The 14727-nt window shown below is 34.6% G+C and overlaps 1 pseudogene across 1 annotated transcript; it reads left to right on the top strand.

Annotated features, from left to right (window-relative positions):
* Window positions 1-680: 680 nt before the first annotated feature.
* LOC146911071 (uncharacterized) lies at window positions 681-14195 on the top strand (annotated as a pseudogene). Its single transcript, XR_015018034.1, has 18 exons — window positions 681-816; window positions 2495-2663; window positions 3135-3214; window positions 3312-3355; window positions 3691-3753; window positions 3862-3999; window positions 4125-4193; window positions 4360-4458; window positions 4977-5062; window positions 5320-5527; window positions 6210-6246; window positions 6343-6438; window positions 8166-8381; window positions 9224-9322; window positions 9417-9867; window positions 9967-10892; window positions 11015-12232; window positions 12354-14195. The product of XR_015018034.1 is annotated as an uncharacterized LOC146911071 (transcript).
* The last annotated feature ends 532 nt before the right edge of the window (window positions 14196-14727 follow it).

Raw genomic sequence — 14727 nt, forward strand, 5'->3', positions numbered from 1 at the left:
CAAAATCAACCATTCAAGAAACTAGTCCCAAGCTATATTTTTTGCCCTATAAATTTGAAACTTGATCAACAAAAACATCCCACTTGATTTTACCGTCTTGAATGGTTGATTTTGAATAATCAAAATTGAAAGTTGCAAAAGAAGATAAACTTAAGGGGCTAGAATGTGTTTTTTTTAATAGGGGACCAAAATCACAACTAGTGCAAAGTTAGGCGGTCAAAAGTGTGTTTAAGCCTATTTTCAACCCTTCAAAGTCTTCCCCTTTCCTCCAAACTCCCAAACAAAATCCTAGTGAATCAAGTCCGGTAAATATAGCGGCCTTCAAGTCTTGAGAGAGTTTTGTTGTCCATTGTATTATTTTCTAGTTTGATGTTTGGTTATGTTATGTGGTGATAAAAATTGATTTTGCTTAAAATTGAGTTGAATGTATAATGTTTTATGTTTGATTATATTCATATAAAAGTGAATTGATAAATAAATTTGAATGTAAAAATCAATCATAGAATCAAAAGCTTCAATTAAATTACGATATTAGAAAGATATATGTTATTTGAACAACTATTTTTAGAACAAGCTGAGACAATCAAAATCATAAAAGAAAGAGAAATTGATAGAGATGTGTCACGAAATGGATCATTTGCAACAAATGAGACCAAATTTGTCTCCCTACGTGACACATACACACACTTTTAAGCAGACAAAACTCACTCTCCTCACACACAAAAAAACACACATATCAGCAAAGAAGAAAAATTGGAAAAGTTGATAGAAAGAGAGCAAGGTGGGCGAGAAGAAGAGAGAATTGCTTTGGCTTAGGTATTCCATACTTCTCTCTCTTCTACATATTTTGTTTAGAGCTGATTTTGGAAGAGTTTTATGAATATTCAGTAGTTATTTTTACCGTGATCATGTGAGAATAACTCATGGATCATGCATGCAAATGGGTAAAGTGGGAATAGATTGTAAGAATTAGAGATTTCGATGTGAATGTGTATTTTGGTTGTGTTCAATTTCCTTTATTGTTCTTGAACAGAAACTTGTGTGATTATTTTTTAATTTTACTTGATTATGAATTTATGTGTCATTTGCATGTAATGTTGTGCTTCTAAAAACCTTTGAAAGTTGGTTTTGAAAAATCTGTAGGTGAAATGGAATGCATGCGTTTGTAGTATGTGTGTGGAAGTTTTTGAGTAATGCATTTTTGAGTTGGGTGGTTCTGAACTGAAAGGAACTATTTTATGTTTATATTTTTTTTGGTGTACAAAAATTAACAAATAAGATGAGCTTTTAGCCTCTTAAAAAAAAACAAATAAGATGAGCTGATGCTGCTTCCTTGTTCTGCGGATAGTGCTAAAATATCCAGCATTTTGCATTGGTGCTCATCTGCCTTGCGAATGATATGCTTTGTCGCAAACAATGTTTGAAAAAGAGGAAAAACTTTGATTATCAACATGTTTTTTTATATCATTTCACTTGTTTCCTATTATTTTATACATGCTTAGTCAAGTGTTTGAGAAATGATTCGAAAACACTTAGAATAAAACTAGTGAATGAAGATGTATACGTCTATGGTTGAGATATACAAGCAAGTTTGTAATCAAACACTAACTTTCAAAACCGGAAAATTTTCTTCTGTAAGGGTAGAATATAAGAAACACAAGAAGCACTGTTCGAAATTTATGAATTGCAGGGTGTTAGTCGCACGTGACAGATGCTTCAAGTGGGATTATAGAGCTCTAGTCCTGTCTACACAAACTTGAAAAACTTGATCACACAGAAAAGATATCATGACATACGACTAAATAGATGTAGTAAGGATATAAGTCACAGTGAGAATTATATCTCATTAGATTAACGCTATGTTTTTAGCTAAACGGGATGAAGAGACAGTAGATGGTTCTCACAGACTCAAGTCGGAGTAGTTTAGTGTATTAATTCAGTTTGAAGCTGTAAAACTATCCAGTCTATAGAATACAGATGTGGGCATTTTTTATACAACACTGACTATTTTGTTCCTAATAATTTCAAAACTTGATTTCGTCCTTGTTCTATATTCGTTGCACTTAAATTATGTATAAAGCTTGATTTGAGCACGGAAGTTGGCGTGTACTAGGAAGATTGAGTGTGGGGTCGGTGTTGTACTTCGCAAACTAAAAGTTAAGTGTGGGGTTGGTTCATGAGCTGATATGAGTGAAAACTCAACAAAATAATAGCCTATATGAAAACTAAGTTCATGATTTAAGTAACTCGATATAGTGAGGATGCAATGACTCAAAATAGTCCTAAACCTTAGGAAAAGTTAGAAGAGGAAACTGTAGCTTATTGATTTAGGGTATTACAGTTGACATTTTATTTTTCACTTGATCCTCTGCCAAAATCATTGTCCTTTTCATTTTGTGCACCATAGCATTATTTCTTCCTTCGCTCGAAACCAAAACTGCTCTTGAATCAGATTCGTTCTCCTTTTTTTATCATTCAAAATTTGTTGCGAAAGTCGATAGATGGAAGATGGGAACGCGACTGCGGAAATCATGTGTAGATGAAAGCAGGAGTGCTGGTTTTCCATCTAGCCGGAGCGAGCCGACGACGCAGACAGCCGCTGCTCTCAAATTAAACCATCTTGACATACATGATGATGATGCAGGATCACAAGGAGCAGTTGTGTGAGTCCTATCTAATCCTTTCAGCTTCTAATAAATGTATTGTCATTTACATTGTGATGTTTATTGCTATTAAACTTTTGGGTTTTGTGTATTTTAGTTTAGTTAATTGCTTATTCAGTTACTTATTTCAGGGATTTTAATTAAACTTTCATTCATGAACTATTTTGGAAAAACGGTATCTCATAACTTGTTTATAGAAATGTATCCAAATATTAATAATATTGTACTAGTGCATTGTATCACAGTGATACAGCTCAAATAAGTTCTTAATAAGTCAACGGTCATAAGTTCTGAATAAGAAATGTCTACTTTAGCCTTCGTCTTCGTCTTCTCCTTCTCTGAATTGGTTATGCATTTCTTCCTAGTGTCAATTGTATGATTGTGGGTTTACATCTTGCCTAAAGTCTTTCTTTGATTTTTATTATTGTTTTTTTAAAATCGATCCGCACCAACTCGGTGTCTACACAGTAGCAAGAAGAAAAAGAGGGGCCAACAACGGGATGCTAGAAAAAATAAGAGTAGAAGAGGGCTCCCCCAAATTAGCATGAAAGGTTTTTGATCTGCCTTGTTTGACCAATTTTGTTACATACTGTTCATTGACTTTTTTCTTTCTGGTTCTGCCTCTAATTTATTGCTGGCTGTATGCAGTGTTGGAGAAGGTAGAAAGTAAGGGAAGAACAACTTTCAATGAGGTTAGGTGGTTACTTTGCTAGTTTTTGCTACATTGAAATCAATCTCTTGCTTCAGTTTCATGTGGTGAATTACATGCTCAGAATTGCTATATATATATATATATATATATATATATATATATATATATATATATATATATATATATATATATATATATATAGTTCATATCCTTCAACTAATTTTTTATTCAGGAACTTGTGGAGTTGAAGCTTGCATTTACATTTGTTGATCACTTTTCTCATTCATGCATATTGTCTATCCTCTTTCATAATTCTTATTATTCATTTTTTCCTAATATATTTCTTGACTTTGATGTGTTATTTTTATATTCTAGGTGGCAGATGAACTTGTGGCTGAACTTGCTGATCCAATGAATAGTGTTTTGTCCCCTAATAAGGTTGTTTTTCCTTTACAAACAGTTTCAAAATTATTTGCTATTCAGATATTTAAGTTGTAAGATAAGTACTGTAGATTTACTTTTTTGGGGGGAATGAACATTTGTCAGCAACAATATGATGAGAAAAACGTCCGTCGAAGGGCCTATGATGTTCTGAATGTTCTCATGGCAATGGATATTATTTCCAAGGATAAAAAGGAAATACAATGGAAGGGTCTTCCTCCTAGTGCTATTGAGAAGCTAAAGGTTTGCCCACAATCTCAAGTTGTAACTTTTTTTCCCCCATGTGGCTTAAGCTTTACCTGCAGTGATGTTCTGAATTAATCCTAAAATACAATCAAGGACCATTTTAACTCAGTTTTATTCAACAGATCGAATGTCTAGGGATCAAGAATAGAATTGAAAGCAAAGTATCCTACCTAAAGGAGCTTGAGGAACAAGTAAGTCCATTCCACTCTAATAGATTTAATATGGGGATGATGTCCTCAGTCCTGGACCTGGTTTGCTGCACTTGATTACAAGAAGGCCTGACTAACATATCGCTTCCTTTCTGTAGTGTCTTGTGTTTAGTTTCTATATGATAACTGTTTGTATTATTGCATCAAGTTTGTAGGTCTTAAGAACCTTGTTCAACGAAATGAGCAATTATATAGATCAGGAAATCCTTCAAGCGGAGATTTATCTTTACCTTTTGTTCTGGTTCAGGTACACCATCATCATTATCTACCTTTTTTGCTATTTTTTCAGAAGAAAATGTTGTTCAATTTTACCTTGGATCTTCAATTGTGTGATAATTAGATTATATTGGTACCAACTCACCACAAAACATATGCTTAATTAGTTGGCTTGAATTTTAAAGTATAAAACGTTATTATGAGATGCTATCTCACTCCAGCTGCTTTGTTAATTCCTAGAAATATTTTTTTTCCTCTTCTGTGGACATTCGTTTGAAGTTGTCACATCAACTGAATGTGACAGCTGCAAACACTATAAAATGGAAGGATTTTATCAGCTTCTATTGTCAAGTTCAACTTACTCTAGTTGCCTTTAGATTTATATAAGCTCAATGCTATGTTATGGAGAATTCTTGGCCACAGATCGGAAAAAGTTTCTAACTTGTTAATTATAATACAAAATCTGTTTTTCCTGCTGGATGCTTTAATGTGGTTTTTTGTAGTATTGCTATTTGATTGATCTCATGCTCTAAATTTTTAAAACTGTAGACATGTCCTCATGCAACTGTTGAACTTGAAGTGGAAATATCAGAAGAAAATCAAAACATGCAGCTTGTTCATTTTGATTTCAATAGGTAAAGCTTCAATTTCCTTATCTAGGTCTGTATACTGTCTTAATGTGAAGACTGCCTAATTAAGTATCAAGTAGTGTCATAAAATCAAGAAAGTGGAGCTAGTTAATCCTATTTAAGGCCAAGCAGAGACCACCAAAAGAGTTTTCAAGTAGAGAAGTTCTGGGAGGCAGTTTTGGTGGTGTGATGCTTTTGTCCCTGTGTTGGGAGATGTAACTGTCACTTTCAGTTTATGTTTACTCTCCCTTCTCTCTCTGCAGTACTCTTTTTGAACTGCATGACGACTACTATGTGCTCAAAGCAATGGAATTTTGTGATAGACCTCGGAGAGATATTGCTACACTCAATGTTACGGAAGGAGGGGAAGGTTCTAGCTTGTCAGGCTTGCATCAGTTGCAGGTTCCTCCTTCAGTTTCAAGCGTGTCAATTAGGCCTCAGGCATCACCTCCGCTTTCTGGAATACTTAAGGTAAGAGTCAAAGTAGAGTAATGATCTGCAAGTTTATGATATCATTTTTTCTTGTTTAGGGTAAACTGTCAAATCCTTTGCCTACCATTCATCAAGTACTTTCTTAACTGATTTTTTTTTTCTCCATATATTTTGCTATGACTTTTCCCCGTTGTAGTAAGTGATATCATGGACTGGAGTCCAACAAAAATAGGATTAATTTCAGAATTGGTTAGGTACATGTGATGTTTTTGTCTTGTATTATTTACTACGGTCTTCTTGAGCTCTCTGTGTTCTATCACAACTTTGATGGAAATTGTTTCCCAATTTTCTTTTGAATGTCATCATCAGAATAACTGATTTACCTGTAATTTCTATAGGGCATTTATGTCTCAGAATATTTTTTTGTACTCTGCTATTGTTGCAATTGTTGTTTGTTTGGAGTTAACATTAACCTTGAGCATGCGAAATTCAACAATGTTTCTGGAAATGCGAAAATCCTCATCTTAATTCTCATGGAAGAAAAAATGACACTAATCCTTGGGAATTGAGAATGACAAATATGCTGATATCGTTAGTTCTTTAGGGACAAAAATGTGTTTTTTTTTTTTTTGCATTCACAGCAACTAGCCAGCTAAAATTTTCAACATTGTTCATATTAGTTTATTTTTGAGATATCTAATAAATATGTTTGTTAGGAAAGCTAACTGGACATCATTACAACCATCATTACAGCAATGGTAAGTCTTTGGTAAAAAAGCTATACAGTGAAAATTGTATTCCCCTGACAAAGTATCACCGTCACCAATAAAACTGTAAATGATTGCTGTTTTCAGATCCAAAATGTCATGTGGAAATTGATAGTCTTGCTAAGGTGAATGACACACAGTTTCCCTTGGAGAATTCTGAATACGTTTTAACTGCTGCAACTGGTACATATATTATTAACACCATTACTCTTTATCAAATCAAATATTCTTATCTTAATATCTAATCCTAAGGTACAATGCAAACCCTACTTGGGAAACCCTAAACCTAAACCTTTGGCGGGAATTATTCAAATTCGAAATTCAAATCTCCCTTCATTAAGTTCTTATTAGATCAGCATTAACTATATCGTAGCTTATCAATGCAGATTCCTTGGTAGTAGTATTGCTTTAAACAACATTGAAGCTTTCCCATATTTCCCATTAAATGTATTTGTTACTTCCCTATAAGCATTTCATGAATACATATTGTGATTTACCATGCAGTCTGACCTCCTTTAATATTCTCTCTTTGGGAACACGTAAAAACAACTCCTCATTTCTCCTCCATAATCTCTATTTTTTTCTTAAAAAGCTCTTCCTCACTTTTTCTCATCACTCTCAACTCTATTTTATTCACGGTTGAACATGGATTCATCCCTAAAGCAATCAGAAGTGACTTCCCTATAACAATTGGATCTCAACTTGCTCATCCTCCTAATTAACGACGTCGAAATCGATCACAAACATTGATGATCTCAAACTGCTCATCCTTTCTTCATCGTACACATTTTTTCTCACTCATTGGACTCGCACTATTACAATCTCTACAATGTCAAATACTATTCCAATTTAATTTATGATAAGTCATATTTGATGTACTTCTGATAATATGTTTTATTAAATTGAGGCATTCGGTGTACTCTATTTAGTAAATTTGTACATCATCATTTGCACATCCTCTACTTTTCTTTCAGTTTTTGCACAAGTCTTTTGAGTAGAACAAAGGTTTGTAACCTTCCTTCAATCTATCTTATTGCTCATGAATCATTTGTGCTATTTTGTTTATGTAAGCTTTTGAAGTTTTTTTTAATTCTGCGTTCATAGAATTGAGAGAAACTGAAGTAAATTGCTAAGTATTATTCATTCCAAATCTTAAAAGATAGAAGATAGTTATTTAGAGAATGGGACTAACTACTGAACTGATGTAACTGCCTGAAGGGGTAAAAATCATGAAACATGTCACACTGTTCTTCTAAATGCAGAAAAAATATAGTTATAGACTTTGTTGAGAAAGTGAATATTAAACAAAAGAAAAAAAAAATACTATAGAGAAACAAGCAGAGACCAAATGTTGCTCTCTGACAATGAATGTTCTGCAGTGAAAGTAACACACTAGAACTTATTGATGAGAGAACAATGGACACTTTCCTAAGGTAGCTGATGATCGCAATTTCAAAGACCATCAAAGCATTGCATGAGAAATTTTGATTAAAATTGAATATGGTACAATTGAAAGGAGAAGAATATGAAGCAATAACACTTCATGTAGAAACACTTAGACGGACCTCGCTCGAATGGTCTTATTGAAACATCTGCCCCAAATATGTTATGTTTTTTCTCCAAACTTCTGCTATATACCACCAGAATTTCCATTAAAATTGAAGGTTAGCTTCAAAGGGTTTCATATTATTATTGTCGTAATTTAGCAGAATATGAATTGGAACTGTAATGACGGCTTTTAATTTCTAAAGAAAACTAAATTTTCTGTGCAACATGTTAAAATTGACACATCATTATAGTTTTCTTTAACGAAATCTCTCTTATATTTATATCAATCTTTTCTGCATTTGGTTCTACTAATCCGATTTTATGTTTGATTTGAGACTTACCATATTCATATCTCTTTACAGTTGCTTCATCATCCGACTTATCACAATTTACCAACAGAAATGTGACAAGAAAGCTTACCCCTATTTCACGTGGTAGCTATGTTCTAAAGCGTCCTGGAAATTTGCATTGCGGTGACCTAAACAAAGCAACCGTAACCGGGTCAAATGAGAATCAAAGCTTTTATCTAGAGTGTGACGAGAATGGTGAAGATTGTGACGTTCCTGACAATGAATTGGGTAAGTTTTGCTATTAATTGCGGTTTTTTGTTGTTATTGTAGTTATTATAGTTCATATATGAGAGGCCAAAATATTTGCAACAATTAAAATAAATTATGGTATGTATTGTTCCCTCTATTATTTTTGTTTTGTTTTTAGCAGTATATAAAGAAATTTTCTGAAATGTGTAATATGAGATATGAAATCAAATGGTCTTTGTTATTAATCATCCAAGTTGTTGGTTTTATAAATTATAGATAGATAATATTGCATATATCTACTTTTTAAAATGTATATGACCCGTGCCAAGGCCAGTCCCAAGCCCGGGTAAAAGGAGAGGGTTGTGTTATGCCTCGACAGCCAACGTAAAACTTTGTAGAATCTCTATGACATGGACCAAATACGAAATAGTGTGAATGCTTACAGTGTCAAATGAGCCAGGGCCGCCGCATCGCCGCCTGAATGTAGTGAAAAATAAGCAAGAGTTCCCACATCTTCACGAACGGGTGCGGGTAAAGAAGCTAGTTCATGAGAGTAGGATTCGTTTTGGAACATGGAGGAGAGTCGGGTTAAAAAAGGTAGAGGAAGACCTAAGAAAACCATTCGAGAAACCATTAGAAAAGATTTAGAGGTCAATGAGTTGGATCCAAATATGGTTTTTGATAGAACACTATGGCGTCATTTGATCCATGTAGCCGACCCCACTTAGTGGGATAAGGCTTGGTTGTTGTTGTATGACCCGTGCGGCAGCACGGGTAGACGATCTAGTGATTAACAGTATATGCTGCAACTGTTGTCCATATATTTACAGTATATGTTGCTATCTTTTTATTTGAAAACTGTAAATGATTTCTGTTTGCAGATCCAAATGTGGAAATTGATGGTCTTCCTAAGGTGAATGACACACAATTTCCCTCGGAGAATTCTGAAAACGTTTCAGCTGCTGCAACGGGTGCAACTGGTACCTATATTATTAACATCACTCTTTATAATATATGATATCTATGTTGTCCATATATTAACAGTGTATGTTGCTATCTATTTATTTGATCAAGTTGTTACCTCACAACACTGGGACATTGGAGAACCAACATGCATTTGTGAGCACTGCGGTGCAATGATGTGGTATGAAGAAAGAGTACAAAAGCAATATAGATCAACAACTCCAACGTTTGCTATGTGTTGCTCCCATGGGAGGATTGCGATTCCTCATTACCTCCCTCTTCCGCAACCATTGAATGATTTATTTCACAAACATGACAAGAGAAGCAAATATTTTTTGGATAACATCAGATCATTCAATAGTATGTTTGCTTTCACATCTATGGGTGGGAAAGTGAATAAATCAATAAATGATGGAAATGCTCCTCCAACTTTTGTCATGAATGGAGAGAACTATCATCAGATCGGAAGTTTGCTTCCACTTCCAGGAATTCAGCCCAAGTTTGCTCAATTATATATTTATGACACTGAAAATGAAATAAGTAACAGAATGTCAGTTGTAAGGTACTTCTACCTTATTCATGAATATGATACTAATCAAATTTACGTACATTTGTTACTATGCATAATGATCTTATCTAATAAAGTATTTTATTTCTGTAGGATGAAAGATAATAACTCTTCATTGAAAGCAACAATCGTTGATGATATAATGAAAGTTCTTGATAATCATAATCCATACGCCCAAACATACCGGATGATTCGAGACAAAATGAGTGAAAATGATGTTCCAATACTGAAGTTGAGAATATTAGCCAAGAGAGGATGTGATGGTAGGAGGTACAATCTTCCAACAACATCTGAAGTTGCAGCTTTAATTGTTGGTGATTTTGATGCAGCTGACTTTGAGAGAGATATAATTGTGGAGACTCAATCAGGTTCGTTGAAACGTGTCTCAGTATTTGAACCTTCATATTTGCCATTACAATATCCCGTGCTCTTTCCTCGAGGAGAAGATGGATATAGGAATGACATCCAGTTGAATGATGATTCAAATGCACCTACTATAAAAAGAAAAACAATTACTCTTAGAGAGTGGTTTGCTTATAGGATCCAACAGAGGATTACTGAACAATCAACTTTATTGTTTTCTAGGCGTTTATTCCATCAGTTTTTGGTGGATGCTTATAGTATGATTGAGTCTTCCCGGTTGAAATGGGTTAGAACTCATCAAAAAGATTTGAGAGTTGAGATGTACAAGGGTCTTACAGAGGCAATTCTTAGAGGGGAGATTACTCCATCAACGGTTGGCAAGAGAATTGTGCTGCCATCATCTTTTGTCGGAGGAGCACGCTATATGTTTCAAAACTACCAAGATGCTATGACAATATGTGGATGGGCTGGATATCCCGATTTATTCATCACTTTTACTTGCAATCATAAGTGGCCAGAATTGTGTGGATTTTTGAGCAAATACAAACTAAAGTCAGAAGACCGACCAGACTTAGTTTGCAGACTCTTCAAAATCAAACTTGATCATTTGATAAAAGAGATAAAGAAAGGATAAATTTTTGGCAAAGTTAAAGCAGGTATATATCTATTTAATTAAAAAGAAATATTGCCTAAGCTATTGCGTCGTTGCTACCATCATGCTTTTGTTCGAGATTAAATTTTCACTACCTAATCTTCATAATTTGTCATTAATTTGCAGTAATATACACAATTGAATTTCAAAAGCGCGGACTACCACATGCTCACGTACTAATATTTTTACACCCTGGCAGTAAGCATGTACATCCTCAAGATATAGACAAAATAATATGTTCTGAGATTCCAGATAAAGATAGTGATCCTGAACTATTTAATATAGTGTCTTCACTTATGATTCATGGTCCATGTGGTGATCAAAATAGAAAATCTCCATGCATGCAAAATGGTAAATGTACCAAATATTTTCCAAAGAGGTTTGTTGACAACACAATTATCGACGCAGATGGATATCCGGTATACAGAAGGCGAGATAATGGCGTGTTTATTAGAAAGGGCGAGTCTTTGGTTGATAACAAATTTGTGGTACCATACAATAGACATCTGTTGTTGAAGTACAATTCTCATATTAATGTTGAATGGTGTAACCAGTCTCGATCTTTAAAGTACTTGTTTAAATTTGTCAACAAAGGGCATGATCGCGTCACTGCAAGCTTCTATAACAATGCACGTGCTAACAATGATTCTAAATGTGATGATGAAATAAAGATGTATTATGACTGTAGATATTTGTCATCTTGCGAAGCAGCTTGGAGAATTTTTTCTTTTGACATTAACTACAGAAAACCTTCAGTGGAGAGGCTAACCTTCCATTTACCAGATGAACAACCGGTTGTTTTTGATGATGTTGATCCAATTAATGAGGTTGTAAATAAACCATTTATTCATAATACCAAGTTTCTAGCATGGATGGATGCAAATAAGAAGTATGAGGAAGCTAAGAATCTTACTTACAGTCAGTTTCCTCTGAAGGTTATTTGGAATGATTCTGAGCGACAATGATACCCCCGGAAAAAAGGTCATACAATTGGAAGACTTCATTTTGTACCACCTGGAATTGGTGAGATGTATTATCTTAGGACTTTGATTAATTATGTTAAAGGACCTCAATCTTTTGCTGAAATAAGGACAGTGAACAATGTTCATTATCCAACATTCAAGGAGGCTTGTTATGCGATGGGTTTGTTAGAAGAGGACAAAGAATTCATAGATGCCATTATGGAGACAAGCCATTGGAGCACAGGAAGTAGTTTACGGAAGCTATTTGCAATTTTGTTGTTGTCAAATCAGATATCTAGACCTGAATTTGTTTGGAACAAGACTTGGGAGTATTTGACTAATGACATATTGAACATGCAAAGAGTGCTTCTTCAATTCCAAGGTAATTTAACGATTCATAAGTAAATTCATGTGAATTGAATAAGTTTTTTTAATATAGTGGAATCTTTTATTACATCTTAAATAAAAGTATAAATTTTTTGTCATTGCCTTGATCATTGCAGATTTGGTTTTATCTCCAACAGAGTTGAAAAGCTTTGCATTGTCAGATATTGAGACATTGCTACAAAGCAGTAACAAGAGTGTATCAGACTTTCCTACAATGCCTCAACCAGACATGTCGTTGATTACTGACAGACAAAATCGGCTCATATATGATGAGCTAAATTATGACAGACAATCTTTGGCCGAAGAATATACTCAACTGATGTCAACCATGACTTCAGAACAAAGAAAAATATTTGACAAAATAATGACACGGGTCACTGAAAATAAACCTGGATTATTTTTTCTTCATGGCTATGGGGGCACAGGAAAGACTTATATTTGGAGGGCTATGTAAGCAGCGTTGCGCTCAAAAGGAGATATTGTTCTAACAGTTGCATCCAGTGGAATAGCTGCTTTGTTGATACCTGGAGGAAGAACTGCACATTCAAGGTTTTCCATTCCTATACATGTTGATGAAAACTCAACCTGCAATATTACGCAAGGAAGCCCCTTAGCGGAATTAATAGTCAAGGCAAAACTTGTCATTTGGGATGAGGCTTCAATGACCCATAAACATTGTTTTGAAGCAGTTGATAGAACCTTCAGGGATATCCTTCGATTCTGTAATAGTAGAAACTTAAATCTTCCTTTTGGTGGAAAAGTCGTAGTCTTGGGAGGAGATTTTCGACAAATTTTGCCAGTTATACCAAAAGGGACAAGACAAGAAGTTGTTCATGCTACAATCACCTCCTCATATCTTTGGGATTTTTGTGAAGTGATGACATTACATACAAATATGAGGTTACTAACTGGTAGTTTAGATTCAGATGTCAAGCAAAGAAAGGATTTCTCTGATTGGGTCTTAGGAATTGGTGATGGCAGTGTTGCGGAAAACGATGATGATGTGGATATAAGTGTCCAAATTCCTGATGCTTTTCTTATAAAAAGCTCAGGTGACTCGCTTGCATCTATTGTTTGTAGCACATATCCATCATTCCTAGATAATATGAATGATCTATCATTTTTTAAAGATAGGGCTATTTTAGCTCCTAAGAATGATGATGTTGACAAGATCAATGATTACATGTTGTCATTAATTCCTGGCGATCAAAAAACATATCTAAGTTTTGATGCTCCGTACTCACTCAATACAGATATTGATAATCCAGATGATGTGCACACTACAGAATTTCTAAACACAATTACTGCTTTGGGACTTCCAAATCACGTAGTGAAACTAAAAGTTGGAGTGCCGGTAATGTTGTTGAGAAACATAGATCATTCTTCAGGATTATGCAATGGAACTCGGCTGGTCATTACAAAGATGGGAAAATATGTTCTCGAAGGAAAGGTGATATCAGGAAGCAATATTGGCCACAAGGTTTATATACCTAGGTTATCATTGACACCTGATGATATTAGAATTCCTTTCAAATTTCAAAGGAGGCAATTTCCTTTGACTATTTCATTTGCAATGACTATTAATAAAAGTCAAGGGCAATCGTTAAAGCATGTAGGGTTGTATCTTTCTCGTTCAGTTTTCTCACATGGTCAACTATATGTGGCATTTTCAAGGGTTACCTCGAGAAAAGGTTTGAAAATATTGGTAATTGATGATGAAAGTCAAGATACAAATATGACTGCAAATGTTGTTTATAAAGAAATATTTCAAAAATTATATTAATCGGTAAGCTTAGATTTTTTTTTTAATTTTGTTAATTGTACTACATATTTTGTAGATATATTACCATTGTCATCTACTCTAAAGTTACTAATTGATGATAATGTTTAAATGTTTGCTGTAAGTATGGATCTAATTGGGTTTCTCTGTTGCTTACATGTTATTATTTTGATTGGAATTTTGCTCTTTACCCAAACAGTTTTGCTCATTCCCAAAGTAAAAGTCCAAAATGCCCCTACGCAACTTAACATGCGCTAGTGTATTATGAGCGTGACTTAACTCACGCACCACTTAGCACTAGCGCGAGTTAACTCACGCTAGTTGGCCGGTGAAGAACAAACGTTTTTCCAACTTTGGTCAGTTTTCCAACATTCAATCTACACTTTTTTTACCACTTTCACACGTTTTTTTTTACCACATTTATGTTAGATACAACCTAGGTTCCCATTTCTACCTATAAATACCCTCACATACTTCCTATATTCCTCACATTATCTCCTCCCACTCTCTCCCCCTCTTTCTCGTCTTCTTCTTTGCTTCTTTAGTCTCTAGGCTCCTTATACCCCTTTAGGTAAATACCAGTAGCTTTTGGGGGAAATAGTGGTCCGTTAGGTTCCGTTAGGTTGGGGAAAAATACATCATCCCTTGAGGTAAAATTAAGTTTGGTTCCTTTTACTCCCAAAATCTTTTTACCGTGGGTAAAAAGAATC

Source organism: Medicago sativa, chromosome 7, assembly GCF_051527215.1.
Source record: "Medicago sativa cultivar Bolivia chromosome 7, Bolivia_mono, whole genome shotgun sequence".
Classification (NCBI taxonomy): domain Eukaryota; kingdom Viridiplantae; phylum Streptophyta; class Magnoliopsida; order Fabales; family Fabaceae; genus Medicago; species Medicago sativa.